A 14300-nucleotide genomic window follows, 5' to 3' on the forward strand; every position below is an offset into this window, starting at 1 on the left:
ACAAATGTTTTGTAAATATTTGTCTTCTTGCAGCATATTGTTCATGGTCTATACCTGTAATCTCAAAATAACTGATAGAAAAAGTACTCTTCAGAGACTTTTTATTTGCACTCCTTTTGTTTATAAAGTTTGTATAGATATATGCTTTTATTTCTTTAAATTACTGTCACATGAGCTCATTTTATTCTCAGGACTACCTAATGAAGCAAGTAGGTCAATATTGTTAGTTTCATTCTAGAGATCATAATATTGCATTTAGAGCTGGAAGGGAGCCTAGAAGAGGAAACTAAGGCCCAGAGAACTGAAGTGAGTGACTTTCTCAGGTCACAGTTAGCTGATAGAACTTGGACCACATCCCATATCTATGACCCCTATCACATTGCCTTTTCTTTCCTCGCTATCTAATTTTCCAGTTGGATAATTAGAGTAAAACTAAGTTATCTGAGGAGTTGCTGATTCTTTCCTGCAAACTAGGACAGAGCCAACTGGCTGACCAGTCACACCATGCCTGGTATTCAAAGCCTTAAACAGCCCCACAGAGAAATTTAATTGAAGCTAATCAAGAAATAGTTTCTATTATATTTCAGACAATGTCTGTGGGAGTCCCTTTGAGACAATTTTCAAAGCATTCAATGACCTTATTTTGAAGATTTGGAAGAACTGGTTTCATACTTATTATAAAATGTCAATAAAACTGTCCTTAAACCCAAATGAGACAATAAGAGTTGAATGTAAGAACAATTTTACAAAAAGCAATCTCTTCTATGAAATGCCTGGAATTATGATTCATCAGAAAGAGGAGAGCATTTCCTTTTTATCATATATCTATATGTATGTATGTATCTATATCTATCATACATATAGATACATATGTATGTATCTATATATCTTGTATTCACTAGCTTTTCTCTGTAATATTTGTTTCTTCTTTCACAATCAGTTCAATGATATCACTTATATATATGAGTATATATGTGTATATATGGGCATATATTTGTGTGTGTGTGTGTGTGTGTGTGTGTGTGTGTGTGTCTGTGATTTAGCAGCAAGCATTTATTTCATCTACTCAAACACATTAGGTGAAAAAGTTTGAATTTCCTTGTTTAGTAAGGAAATGATATATTTCATTCTTGCAAATTTTCTTGCAGATTTTTAGTCTAAATGGAGTACAACATGCTTATATTATTTCTTACCCTCTTCTCTCTTAGTGATCCCTTCCATCATGGCATAACTTCTAGGAATAAAGAAGTAATATCAGTACTATGATTAGAAGGGAATCCAGTCTCAACCATTTAGTATCTATGTGACCCTGGGCAAGTTACTTAAGCCTATTTGCCTTATCTATTTCCTCATCGATAAATTGAACTTGAAAAGAAAATGACAAAACACTTCATTATCTTTGCCAAGCAAACCCCAAATGGGATCACAAAGATATGGCAGAAATGATTGAATCATAACAACATTACCATTAGACCCTAAGCTATTCAGATAACATCTGAAGAACTGTGTTGTATATATTCCACTTTAGGAAGAATGGTATTAAGTTGGAGAATGTCAGAGATGACTTACTAGTAGGGTTAAATTCCTTGGCAATATTCCAAATGAAGATCCGTTTAGGGATTTAGGGATATTTAACTTGTGGTAGAGAAGATTAGAGACAAAAGTGGACATGATAGCTCTCTCTAAATATTTGAAAGACTGGAGAAGGGATTAAGCTTGTTTTAATGGTTCCAGAGTTAAGTACCAGAAGTAGAAGGTGGAAATCTTAAAGAAAACAAACAAAGGCTTAATCTCAGGGTAAACTTGCTAATAATTACAAGAATTTGAAATGTAGGAGGTATTGGAGTATGTAGTACAAGAAATCTTCAAGCTGATGCATGCTTTCATATGACTTCTTCAGGGATATGTGATTAGAATAAGTTACTCCCTGGGCAGCTAGAATGCACAGTGGATAGAGCACCAGCCTTGAACTCAGGAGGACCCAAGTTCAAATCTGGTCTCAGACATTTAACACTTCCTAGCTGTGTGACCCTGGGCAAGTCATTTAACCCCAGCCTCAGGGAAAAAAAAAAAAAAAAAAAAAAGAATAAGTTACTACTGAGGTCCTTTCTGGGATACTGAAATTTTATGGTTTTGTATACTCTTCTGTTTCTTCGCTACTCTCTGGCAATGCTACAAGATACTTTGCATGATAATGTTATTTTTGGCCATATCTTGTTAAAATTATGATTATTAAGATTACAAGCTCCTAGAGAAGAAACCCAGAATTATAAATTTTAAAAATTCTTTATTGTGCTTTGTTTGGTGCCTTGAAGATAATAGTTGCTTGGAAAACAACCAACAATAAGAACAAGAAACTTGCTGACGAATGGAATGAGAACCAGAGTAATTTATATGTCAACCACATTTTAAACAACTTTGTGAGAGAAATGAGTCCCCCTCCCCCTTTTTCTAAAGATCTGAGTATGAAAATTCAGTCTTTTGAAGAACATTGCTGATAAGACAGGACTAACGTTCTTGATCAGACCCCATCCAGATGCCATAACTACTGTGTGCTACTTAAGTTTGTTTCAAAATGAATTTGAATAGATTTGCTAAAGGTTAGTAATAACTTAATTAGTAACAATATAATCAAAGTTCAGATCCAGTTTCTCATTTCTAATATTCATTCTCTCATTAATTGCTAATTAGTCAGAATTGATACTGTGGAGAACACAATTCTTCCAAAAGGCCATAGAAGCTGGAAGTCCACCATCATGATTTTATTTGGTCTGAGGCGTCCAAAGACCTGGCATTATTAAATATGATTACTTATTATGTTTTTTGTACCTTTTTTTAAATGCCACATCTAAAAACCATCATGAATGATCAATACAATGATCAGTGAGGAAACAATGCTATTCACCTCCTGATAGATGGAATTAAGCTATGGAATAAGGGAATTTGTTTTGTCTATGTACATTTATTACAAAGAATTCTTTCTTTCCCCCCAGAATATGGTAGCAGTGAAAAGTGGGCAAAAAGATTTGTTTCTGTTAACTAAAAAGTACTTAAAAATCCAAGTTGGGAAACTATAATTTTGGAATGTTATATTCATTCTGAGATGAGATCACTGTACTGTTAATTTTGCTGGCTTGTTAGACTTTGTTACAAGAGAGCTTTCACAGGATGGCAATATTTTTAATATAAAAATACAAATATTTTACATACTAGCTTCATATAGTAATAGATAAAAGTTTTAAAATATTCAACATTAGTGGTTTTAGTGAGACTTACCATGATACATTCTGATATCTCCCTATGATGTCATTGCAAGCAAAATATCATGTTACAAGAAAGAAAAAAAGTTCAATGGAGAAGCCCAAACTACTCCAAAGGACTGCTGGCACTGAAAGAGCTTGACTTGAGGAAAGTGTTTGTTGGCTGTTTAAAAGTAGGTGGGAAATCGAATTTCTGTGTTGTTTTAATTTTCTGCCAATTCTTTCAGGCTCTTCAGGGCTTTTCAATTTTGTGGTCTCTATCAAAAACTAATGTCCTCAGGAGTTGCTGGATCTTGGTGAAGAATATGATGAATGCTTTGTCAAATGCTTTGAATTTATTTTTTATTTTTATATGTGTACTTTAAAACCCCTTATTTTTATACAGGTATTTTAAAAACTATATTTTCATATGAGTCATGTTGCTAGAGAAAAATCAGGACAAAAAGAAAAACCATGAGAAAAAAAATAGAAGGAAAAAAAAAAAGGTGAAAACAGGATGTTTTGATCTGCATTTAGGCTCCCTAGTTCTCTCTCTGGATACACATGGCATTTTCCACCCAAATTTTTCTGGAATTGTCTTGGATTACTGAATTGTTGAAAAGAGTTGGGTCTATCATAATTGATCATCAAACAGTCTTACTAATGCTGTGTACAATGTTTCCCTGGTTCTATTCACATCACTCAGCATCAGTTTATATAATTCTTTCCAGGTTTTTCTAAAATCAGCCTGCTCATCATTTCTTATAGAACAATAATATTCTATTACTTTCATATACCACAACTTATTCAACCATTCCCCAATTGATGGACATTCACTCAATTTCCAGTTTCTTGACACTGCAAAAGGATTGTTACAAACATTTTGAAAATGTGGGTTCTTTCCCCTCTTTTATGATCTCTGTGAGATATAGACCTAGTAGCAGCATTGCTGAATCAAAGGATATGGACAGTTTTATAGCCCATCAGATAGTTTCTAATGGCTGGATCAGTTCACAATTCCATTAAGAATGCATCAGGATCCCAGTTTTCCCACATCCCTTCCAACATTTATCATTATTTTTTCCTGTGAAGTTAGTCAATCTGAGAGGAATGAGATATTACCTGAAGGTTATTTTTATTTGCATTTTTTTAATCAATAGTGATTTAAAGCATTTTTTCAAATGACTTGTTTGCTTAATTTCTTCATATGAAAATTGTTCATATCCTTTGACTATTTATCAATTGTGGAAAAAGCTATAAATTTATGTAATAGAAACTTGCACATGCTCAGAGCTTCTCTGGTCCCATACCTTTAGATTGAAAGGCTGGGAATCCTGCTTCCAGAAGAATAGTGATGATGTGCAATTGGGAGTACTTTGGAGTACTCCCAACACAACAAAACAGACGTTTTGTAAGTAGTTTTTGTATAATAATCATGTCATTAGGAGAAACCTCTTTTATTTAGCTGTTCAATCCAGAATTAGGGATTTCATCAAATATCTTAATTGGCCTTATCCATTCTCTTTGTCCTTGTTTTCATGGTATCATTCCCTTGAGAGAAAATAAGTGAAGTCATAAGAAGTGATAATATGAAATCATCTTAGGGAAATTTTACTCTCTCTGATTCTAATCATGACAAACTGTTCACAAAGAAGGAAAAAAAAATAAAAATCAAAGAAAGAAATTCTTTCAATTACAGTATGATACCAATGATGCCATATAAGTATGAATCATGAAAAAAATCTTTAACAAAATCAAGGGTGCTGGAACTCTGTTCTCCCAGAAATCAGCAGGAGTCAGGATCACCAAAAATCTTTATTCTTGGTCTTTTGAGGTCACTATCAGGGGATTAGATCTAGTAATCTCCACACCACCTTCCTCTCTCAGCCGCCAGGAGAGAATGCCTCAATTTCCTCCTCCTACTCTCCCCAAACCCGTCACTTCTCCCTCTTTGTCTCACCAATCAAGTCAGCACAGAACAGGTGGGGAGGGTCAACCTTCAAACAAGTTAATAGAGAATCGTCCAATTGGCAATTAGTCTCACATGCTCCATTATCCAAGTGCATTTGCTCAGTTCTAGCCCTTTCACAAGGGAATTGTATATGATATAAAATTTAATTTGCTAATTCAATACCATAACAATCAATCTACCAAAATAGTTTATTGAGATAGAAAATATCATAACAAAGTTAATCTGAAGGAACAAAAAGTTAAGAATATCAAGGAAATTAATGAAAAATATGTGAAGGAGGATAGGCTAGCCATACCATAATTTGAATTTTAATACAAAGTAGTAATCACCAAAACAATTAGATACTGTCCAAGGAATAGGTCAGTGAATCATCAGAATAAATTAAGTATACAAGCCATGGTATTAAATGATGAAATTATAATGCTTAATGAACCTAAAAGCATTCAACTTCTGGGACAAACAAAACAAAAACAAAAACAAAAACAAAACCTCACTATTTGACAAAAATTATGGGAAAACTGGAAAATATTATGGCAGCAATTAGATATAGATAAACACCTTATTCTATAACCAAAAGAAAGTCAAAATAACTACATGATTTAGAAACAAGGGCTGATACCATAATCAAATTTGAAGAGGAAGCAATCTATGTCAGTTGCATTGAGAAGGGAAGATTTATAACTAAAGAAAAGGTAAAGAGCAAGGCAGAAAAATTCTTTTAGCAATCACTATAAAATATTACAATGATAACTATTATGAAGTGAATCATAGCCTTGTATAATCTTAGTCTAGTCACAGTCTTTTGCATGTTTTTCTAGATTCTTTTTTCTGCTATATGTTGCACCTGGTATGCCAGTTGCCAATGGATATGATAATGCAATAATGTCTGATGGTGATTAAGTGTCTGAGAAAAGTGTGAACAGAAATCAGGGTGACTGTATCATAGAAATATCTGTTAAATTAAAATTGTAGTTGTCAAAAGATATAAAATGTGGTGTTTTTTTAAATTTAGCATAGCTACTCTAGCAGAAGCTATTTTCCATTAGCAGAAACATCAGGCATGATGACTAAAGAATTAAAAGTATATCAATTTCACTTAAATCTTCTTTATTTGCTTTTAATAAGCAGGCTAATTCAACTCTTAAATTCAGAGAGAGAAAGATGGATTTTGTAATCTTTTCAGGTTGATGTTATTTATGTGTAATAATTTCCTTGTTTGCAGAAGCCAACAGACCCAGACCATCTCTGAGATGATACATCTGTATTTTATAAATGTGTAAACAGATGCTATCTTTTCAATAATTATTCCATTCAGCATTAAATAACAGAGGGAAAATGAGTCAGATCATTTGTATGAGCAAATTATAGGAGAGAGTTAGTGCTTTCAAAGGCAAATATACAAACCAAAACATGTTACAAGACCAATAAAGAGCTGTTAATTTATTAACATATTGAAATAGGTTATATAGAGTGTTGTACTAAAGATAGCAGGTCAAAAGGTTTGGATCTTTACGTTATCTTGACTCCAAGTTCTATTTCCTTCTTCCCACCCTCAGTTATAATCCACTGCCTGAAAATGAGCAGAGAATTTTATACAGATATCTGATAGAGTTGTAAATCTATATTCAGAGCAAATCATATCCATAGAAAAGATTACTTAAATTATAATTGTAACAAATATGCTCAGTGGAAAGAGTTTCATTAAAGAAGGGGAAAAAAAAGAATCCTAAGGAATGCCTTCCTTCAGTGAGTTGATGGGAGATGCATAAAATTAGCAGGAAAAAGAAACTGCTATACATAACAGGAGGAATGGTCACAGAAGTAGATGATACAATTTCAAAGGAAAGAGTGCCAAGAAGTGGAAAGTGGTAAAGATATTCAATGATTCAGAATTTAGCAATGATGAATGAGGAACAGCTTTCAAATTATAATTAAGAGATTACTTTTGAGAACATCCTTGGAGAGGATACTCTAGTAACATGTTAAGGCAAAAGCCAGATTTGAAGGAGTTAAAAAGTGAATAGGTAAGCAGTGGCACTAAATGCAAGTTATTATTTTGAAAATATTTGCCAGTAAAAGGATGGGCAAAAAGGATGAAAATTTCAAGGATTAGCAGGGTTAAGGGAAGGCTTTTGTTTTTAATGGGGAAAATTTGAACATGCAAAAGGAGTCAATGGAAGAAGAAAAAGAACATATATTGAAAAAAAAAAAAAAAAAAAAAACAACTTAATTATGTGAACAAGTTCCAGGAAGGTAGGGGAAGGATTGAGAATTAAAATATCTCCAAGAAGTTAGATTTGAAAAGAAGGAATTTACATATAGGCCCTTAATATCCTTTACCTTCTTCCAGTATTCCCCCACTTCTTGATGAGGAAAGAAATACTATATACACATGAAGTCAAGAAAAACATTTGTCTGAATTAGCCATATTCCAACAAACAAAAACAAGAACAAAAATAGAAAAAATGTCTATAATTTCACAATCAGGAGATTGATAGCATTTTTATCATGAACCCATTGTGATGGATCATTGTATTAATGAGAGTTAATGTCTGAGTTGATAATCTTTATCAACTCTACTGGTTTTGCACTTTAGGTCAGTTTATATAAGCCTTTCCAGCTATTTCTGAAACCATTCCCTTCATCATTTCATATTTTTATATAATAAATTTCTTAGGAAAATTGATCTATTTTTTTTTTTTTTTGTTTGTTTGTTTTGACTTTCCATGGTTTAGATATCAAGAAAGTTATTTGTGTCATAAAAAATATTTGGTAGGGCTCCTTCATTACCTATTTTAAAAATCAGTCCATGTAGTAGTATAATTAATTGTCTTTTTTAACTGTTTGTTCCTTTTCATTTTTTAAAAATATGTATTATGTACCAATATGTATTATGTACCAATATGTATTATGACTTAAAAATTAGGGAAGACAAAGAAAAAGAAAAAGATAGATTGCCTACTTTGAAGGAAATCACACTCTAATTGGAAGAGAAAATATATAAAATAAAGTTTAACTGCAAGCCAAATGGAAAGACTCAGAAGTCTTAAATGTGGATTAGTATGGGATGTCAAGTCCCTAGTGCCCTTGGGTTACAGTAGATTGGATGATAGTGTTAGAATGCTTTTTTTGCATCTAGTAAATTAATTTATTTTTAATACACATTACCTTATGAATCATGTTGGGAGAGAAAAATCAGAGCAAAAGGAAAAAAATGGGAGAGATAAAAATGAATAGAAAAAAGAAATTAACATAGTATATGTTGATTTACATTCAATCTCCTTCATTCTTTTTCTGGTTGCAGCCTATTTATTTTTTAAGAGCCCATTTGTGGATATTTCAATTTTCTCCTCTATAACAATTTAATTTAAATATTGGATTTTTATTTTTCTGAGAAAGTTGAATTTTAAATATTTAACAATTTTATTTAGTTTTATCATCATATTTTGGGACAAAAAAGCCTTATTTTTATTTTCCCTTTATTAGTCTAGAATTTAACTTATAAAATTTTCATGCTAGTAATTTTTTCTTCTTTCTTTAAAAAAAATTATCAAATTACTGGCAGCTGGTGGTACAATGGATACAACACTAGGCCTGGAGTCAGAAGGACCTGAGTTCAGCCTCAGATATTTGACACTTCCTAGCTGTGACATCCTGAGCAAGTCACTTATCCCAATTGCCTCACCAAAAAAAAAAAAAAAAAAAAAAAAAAAAAAAAAAAAAAAAATCAAACAATGTCGTTTTGATTTTGTTAAAAAAACAATTTGCTTCTAGTGTTATTTATTGATTTCAGTTTTAAGCTTTGAATATCATTAATTTCTCCTTTTATTTTCAAATTTTCTATTTTGGTTTGATTGAGGGTTTTTAACATTGTTTTTTTCATTTTTTAAAAAAGTATGCTTTATTCATTATCTGTTCTTTCTCCTTTTTATTGATGTATACATTTAGATATAAACACTTTTCCCTAAGTATTACTCTTTTTGTATTTCATGAATTTTGGTATATTGCCTCAATTTTTTTATCTGTCATAAAATTAATGAATATTTCTATGATTTGTTCTCTAGGATTACCTTATTTAGTTTATAATTAATTTTTAATCTATGATTCAAATCTTATTTGAATGTATTTTTTTTTGCTTTGCAGTCAGAAAAAGATGTATTTGATATTCCTGCTTTTCTGCGTTTAATTGTGTTTTTTTATGTCTGAATAGGTAGCTATATTTTGCAAATGTTTCATTAACTGAGAAATAGGAACATTTCTCTTTGGTATATTTATTTCTTTTCCCAAATAGTATTCTCCAGTGGTGTGTAAAATATAACTTTTCTAAAATTCTGTTCAGCCTCTTAACTTGTTTATTTTAAAGCTAGGTTTATCGTGATCAAAAATGTCTAATTTGAGATCCCCCAGTAATATAGTTACTGTCTATTATCTACTATAACATTTCATTTTTCCCTACAGAATTTGAATGCTGTGCCATTTGATTATATAAGCTTAATATTAATTCATTGTATAGTGTATCTTTTTGCAAAATGTAGTTTCCTTATCTCTTTTAATTGAATCTTTATTTTTGCTTTATGTGAGATTATGATTATCACCATTTTCACTTCAATGAAAGTAAAGTAGATCCTCACCAATTTCTTTTTTTAACTCAATTTATGTCTTTCTATTTAAATGTACTTCCTGAAAATAATACAATATTGAATTCTGATTTCCTACAATTCTGCTATTCTATTCAATTTTATAATTTTCATTTCAATTTTCTATTCAATTTTATAATTTATAATATAAAATTAATAGCATTACTTTTATTTTTCTTTTTGAGGCAATCAAGGTTAAATGACTTGTTCAGAATTATACTGCTAGTCTGAAGCCAAATTTGAACTCAGAGTGATGAGTTTTCCTGACTCAAGGAACTTTAACTATCTGCAAATGTTAGTTTAACTGTTGCATTATAGGTATCCCTTTTCCCTTGTTAAGGTCTTTATGTTTGAAATCTGCTCTCTTTCAGTATGGAAGCTCTTTATAGTTAGTGCCTGTTTTGCTTTTTCACTCATTTTGAAAAAACAAAACAAAACAATAAAAACCAAAAAACCCAAAAACTGCAGTCTGCTTTTGGGGCAGTGTGGTATTACCAAGCTTCCTCTACAGACAACAGGAAGTAGCAGGGAAGTAGTAGCGGGAAAGCAATGGCTGTGTTTGGATCAGCATCTGCACTGGGAGTAGCATCTACACTGTGGTCAGAGTCTGTACAGGGATCAGCAGTTGCACACTGTGATTGAGCTGAGTCCCTCTCAGTGCTAGGTGGGTGTGTCTAGGTCCCAAGAGACTCTAGTGTTTGGGGGTTTATATTCTTTACCTCCTGTGTTTATAGCTTCTTTACTGATCTACTAGCTTGCTGCCAAAGCAGAATATCTGACACTGTGGTAAAGTTCTTCCCACAAATTTTGAACTGGTGAAGACCACATCCGCCCTCCCCCCCCCCTCCACCTCTGATCTGCTCAGCATGAGCTGTTTCCCGTGTTCTCACTGCCTATTTGATTCTGTGCCTGGTCCAGCTGTCCCACCTTGAGCAAAAACGACCTTTTCTGGGGAATTTCAAGATTTTCTTCTGTTGGTAATATGTAGTACTCCCAATATTCTTGGTTTTGGCAGACAAGCACTAATTCTGGCACTGAGTTTCATAAAAAATAGTTTGAGGGAAAAGGAGAGCTTAGACATGTACACGTGTCCTGTCTACCATCTTGGCTCCACCCCCTAAGGCAAGGATTCTTACAACAAGGTGTTAACTCAGTGGAATTGATAAGATGATTATTATCTAGTTTCGCATGATGATTAGTAGTTCTCTAGTTCAGTATGATTGATTTAATCTTACAACAAATAGTGATATAAGTGATATAATTATTGGCTTATACTCAGAATGATATATTGATTTAATTGTAATAGAGTATATAAACTGAGCACAAATGCAGCCACAGAAGAGAAGACTAGACCAGCATGATGGTGGCTCTCTTGCCTTCATCACTTCTTCACCAAGACCAAGAACTCAGGTTGGTCCTGAGATCCTCCAGAGAACTAGTCTCCACACTATATTTTACTTCAGCCCAGTGTGGGAGCTCTAGAAAGCAATGGTACATTTTGTCATCCCAACTTGGGGGCTCTAGAAAGCAGACATTACATTTGGATGTGCAGATTGCTGACTGGCTGACTGAGCAGAGACTGACTGAGATTGCTGGCACAGACTGAGAGACTGAAGGAGACAATAAAGACTTTGGACTTTATCCCTTTTTATTCTTGTGATAATTATTCTGCTGAGACCAAGGAAGGTGTGAAGACCTTCCGGAAAGCTCGTCAGAACATTACATTTGTTGCCCAAACAGGGATATAAGGACCTAGACTCAGCAGTTCAACTGACAGGATCATAAGTTCAGTGGATAAGTCCCTATAACCCAGAAATCAGGTAAGTACAAAAATAGACAAGCAGGAAACTTTGGTAAGGGCTAAACTAGTGTTTCAGCTGAAATGGGACAAATGCTTAGAAAATGACCTTCCCCACCCCAAAGGAAGTATGTAGAGTGCATAGTTAAGTTAATTAAACAAAAAACAAAAAAACAAACAAAAAAAAACAACAACAAGGTATGCTTATATATAGGAAGCAGATCATTGGACTCTTAGAAACATTATTGTGCATGTCTCCTTGGTTCTCTAAGGAAGGAAATTAAAGCCAGATAAGTAGAAACTAGTGAGAGAGCAACTAATTGAATATTACAATGATAATGGTCTTGATTAAATTTCTGAAGAAGCATTCTGTATATATAGCATAATACATTTGGCCTTAAGAAATTACATAAATATTAGAATAAGGAAAAAGGAGAAAGAGCAGGAGGGGGATGGTATTGACAAAATAGCTGAAAAGCATGAAAAAATTAGACAAGAAAGGAGTTAAGTACAGTGCTGATGAAATTAAGGAATGTGGTGCTTCACAGCAAGAGACATTAGGGCATTCCCTATCTCATGACCCTCTCCCCTCAATTTTCCCTTCATGGGTGAAGGGAGGAAGAGGAGGGGGAAGGGCAGTGACACAATCAACATCACCCATGCAACAGCTTTGTCCACTTCCTATGACAAGATTAGAAAAGGCATTAATTAAAGCTACAAAAGAAGGACAGGATATATCTGATTTAAGAATAAAAGAATACCCTGTGATGAAGAATTTGATTCTTCAGGTCAAGCCAGGAGAAGATACACTCCTTTTGATTTAGAAATTATCAAAGATCTGAAAAAGGGTTGCACTCTTTATGGGGCTACATCATCTTATGTTAAGATGGTATTAGAGAATTTGGCTTTTGAAATTTTAACCCCTAGTGATTGGAAATCTTTAGCAAGGACATGTTTAGAACCTGGACAAAACTTGTTGTGGCTTTCAAAGTATGGTATATTCTATAGAATACAAGACCAAGAAATGGGCAACCTGGAGTTAATATTCCAGTCACCTTTGACCAATCAGCAGGTATAGATCAGCATGGAGACACTTTAGTGCAGATTAATTGCCCTTTGATAGCATATGAGCACATTGCTGCTTCTGCTATCAAAGCATGGGGTACCCACCCAGGAAAACAAGATATAGGGGAAGCCTTCATGAAAATATAGCAAAGTCCAAATGAACTCTTTGCTGAATTTGTGGGCTGTCTGCAGACAGCTATCATACAAACTATTGGTGAAAATGCAGCAATAGGAATACTGATAAGACAACTTGCTAGAAAAATGCTAATGAAGTTTATAGAATAATTATACTAGGATTACACAAGGGTGCTCCTTTAGTGGAGATCATAAGACACTGTACCACAGTGGGCACAAATCACTTTTATACCCAGACTATGATGCAGAACATGAGAAGACAGGGTCCCTTTTGGCAAGGGATTTCCAGAGAGACTTGTTGATGCTTTCAATGTGGTAAAGTAGGGCATCTGAAAGCTCAATGTTGGTATAGAAATAGAGTGAGAAGATAAGGTGACCCAAAACCCCATGTCCAAAATGTAATGGAGGCTTCCATTGGGCATCAGAATGTATATTGACTCAAGGAAATGGAAAATAAGGCCGAGCTCCAAGGCCCCAGGCAAAAAGCAGGTTGGACATGATGACAGCTGAGGTTATACTCAGAAAGTCTTTAGAAGTTCAGTATTTAGACACAATCAGCCAAAAAGCAATCTGATAGAAGAAATGGATTACAACTGGGGAGAATACAGGTTTTATAACCTGACAGAAGAACAGTGTCCAGTGCAAGCTGCTCCAATATAATCCTCAGGTGATGAGGAGAGATCCAGAAAGTGGTGAATAGAGAGGACCAGGTAGGTTAACTGCTTGTATCTCTATAGATGAAGAAGGAATCAGATGGGACCCAACAAGCCATATTCGCCTTGTCCATCAGAGAGAGATAGAAAAAGAGAAAAACCTCAAAACAAAAGTAGAAAACTCAAGAAATATTGGGTGGTTCCATTTCTGACTACACGTGCCACTGAAAAAGTATGACTGTAAACCCAATGTGTATGACAATTGACTTACAAACATCAAAAATTATTGTTAAGATTGCCATAGAACTTCAAATCTTATAGGAATTATTGAATTCCCTGAGATGAAAAAATTGTTCATAAAACTGTTGCAAAACCCTCAGGAATCATTGGATTTTCTGAGACATGATAATATTGTTGCAATACTTGAAAATAATCAGGAATCATTGGATTCCCTAACACATAATAAGTGTTTCAGGACTTCAAAATTTGCAGGAATCATTGAATTCCCTGATATGTGAAGTAATGAACAATAGATTGGTTTAAAATTATCTCTTGGTTGCTGAAGGAGATGTGTGTGTGTGTGTGTGTGATTGTTATTTATGTACCTTCCTTCTAGGAGTTATGGACATGTATAATTCCTCATGTTATTTGTTACATTCCTGCTAACCTGTGTTATATTACTATGTGCTTATGTAATACTTCCCATGCTGATGGATTTATGCATACCTGTTTCAAGTGAGACCCTTCAGAAACCGACTAACAAAATCTGGTCCCCTCTGTCTTCTGTCTCGTTAAACTGGG

Source organism: Sminthopsis crassicaudata, chromosome 4 (genome assembly GCF_048593235.1).
Source record: "Sminthopsis crassicaudata isolate SCR6 chromosome 4, ASM4859323v1, whole genome shotgun sequence".
NCBI classification, from domain to species: Eukaryota; Metazoa; Chordata; class Mammalia; order Dasyuromorphia; family Dasyuridae; genus Sminthopsis; species Sminthopsis crassicaudata.